This window comes from Schistocerca cancellata, chromosome 7 (genome assembly GCF_023864275.1).
Source record: "Schistocerca cancellata isolate TAMUIC-IGC-003103 chromosome 7, iqSchCanc2.1, whole genome shotgun sequence".
NCBI classification, from domain to species: Eukaryota; Metazoa; Arthropoda; class Insecta; order Orthoptera; family Acrididae; genus Schistocerca; species Schistocerca cancellata.
The window spans coordinates 299,110,998-299,113,497 of NC_064632.1; positions in this window are offsets into that span (position 1 = coordinate 299,110,998).

A 2,500-nucleotide genomic window follows, 5' to 3' on the forward strand; every position below is an offset into this window, starting at 1 on the left:
ACCGCGCTTCGCACCGGGCCGGCGAGGACCCACTTTGGCTGCACGGCGCCGCGCGCAGGGTGCCCCGGCGCGCAGCTGCGCCGCCTGCCGCGTCCGTCGGCCGGCGCGCCTGCCACTGGGCGCCCCCACCAGCCGGCTGTAGCGCGTGCGCCCACGCACCGCGCGGCCAGCACGCCGGGCGGCCCCCCCTCACCGGCCGGGGACAGTCCCACCCACCCACAGCCGCGTATCGCTTCACACCCAGATTCACATTCACGTTCGTTGGTATGGTGGGGACCGCTTCGTAGCTGTACCGATCGTTGCCCTCACAGATGTACCTCCAGCAAGGACAACCGCACCACAACGGGTTACCAGTTGTTCATTTGCGTAACGTCACCAGTAAACGTACACGTCCATCCCCGTTTGCAAAGTCAACTATTATTGCATGCCTGCCTGTCAGGTGTCAAGACACACTACATCCGCTCACATCCACGCAACAAAATGTGCCCGACTAGAGGGCACGTGGAAGGTGCCCCCGTACGTATGCGATGTCCACTGCGCGACCAACTGTCAACCGGCCTCTGTAGCATGTCGCAGATGTGGAACGCGGGGCACCGTGCTATCACATTGTGTGAGAAGAGACTACTACGTCTGCATACACGCGCCACTACATGAACAGACGGCTCATGCTGATCGCCATCCACTGCGTCCATTACTCCCACACGTCTCTATGGCGTACCACACTGCAATGCAGCTGTTATGGGGAGATGACACGTAGCTGTGTACACAACATTCTGAGCGGGTTGCGGTTGGACAATACATTACTGTAACGTGTCATATGCCAATTACAGAGCAGGGTAAGGCACAACTTGGGTTAGGTTAAGGCACAACTTGGGTTAGGTTAAGGCACAACTTGGGTTAGGTTAAGGCACAACTTGGGTTAGGTTAAGGCACAACTTGGGTTAGGTTAAGGCACAACTTGGGTTAGGTTAAGGCACAACTTGGGTTAGGTTAAGGCACAACTTGGGTTAGGTTAAGGCACAACTTGGGTTAGGTTAAGGCACAACTTGGGTTAGGTTAAGGCACAACTTGGGTTAGGTTAAGGCACAACTTGGGTTAGGTTAAGGCACAACTTGGGTTAGGTTAAGGCACAACGTGGGTTAGGTTAAGGCACAACGTGGGTTAGGTTAAGGCACAACGTGGGTTAGGTTAAGGCACAACGTGGGTTAGGTTAAGGCACAACGTGGGTTAGGTTAAGGCACAACGTGGGTTAGGTTAAGGCACAACGTGGGTTAGGTTAAGGCACAACGTGGGTTAGGTTAAGGCACAACGTGGGTTAGGTTAAGGCACAACGTGGGTTAGGTTAAGGCACAACGTGGGTTAGGTTAAGGCACAACGTGGGTTAGGTTAAGGCACAACGTGGGTTAGGTTAAGGCACAACTTGGGGGTAGATTGCGGTGCAAATTGCGTTACATTGCGGTGCAAATTGCGTTACATTGCGGTGCAAATTGCGTTACATTGCGGTGCAAATTGCGTTACATTGCGGTGCAAATTGCGTTACATTGCGGTGCAAATTGCGTTACATTGCGGTGCAAATTGCGTTACATTGCGGTGCAAATTGCGTTACATTGCGGTGCAAATTGCGTTACATTGCGGTGCAAATTGCGTTACATTGCGGTGCAAATTGCGTTACATTGCGGTGCAAATTGAGTTACATTGCGGTGCAAATTGCGTTACATTGCGGTGCAAATTGCGTTACATTGCGGTGCAAATTGCGTTACATTGCGGTGCAAATTGAGTTACATTGCGGTGCAAATTGAGTTACATTGCGGTGCAAATTGAGTTACATTGCGGTGCAAATTGAGTTACATTGCGGTGCAAATTGAGTTACATTGCGGTGCAAATTGAGTTACATTGCGGTGCAAATTGAGTTACATTGCGGTGCAAATTGAGTTACATTGCGGTGCAAATTGAGGTAGGTTAAGGTGCAACACAGGTTAGGTTAAGGTGCAACATAGGTTAGGGTGCAAGATGGGTTAGGTTAAGGTGCAAGATGGGTTAGGTTAAGGTGCAAGATGGGTTAGGTTAAGGTGACATAGGTTAGGTTAAGGTGACATAGGTTAGGTTAAGGTGACATAGGTTAGGTTAAGGTGACATAGGTTAGGTTAAGGTGACATAGGTTAGGTTAAGGTGACATAGGTTAGGTTAAGGTGACATAGGTTAGGTTAAGGTGACATAGGTTAGGTTAAGGTGACATAGGTTAGGTTAAGGTGACATAGGTTAGGTTAAGGTGACATAGGTTAGGTTAAGGTACAAACTGGGTTGTGTTATGGTACACATTGCGTTGTAGTACAGTACACGTTAGGTTTGGGTACGGTACACAATGTGGTATGGGATGGCGTGTTGTGGGGGGGGGGGTGAGGTTCGTTGATATCGACCGTAGGACGTGGATGCCCGAGGCAGCGTCAGTGTGTCAAAGGAGTTATGTCACGTCGGGATGCGCTTTTCGCTAGTGAGAGGG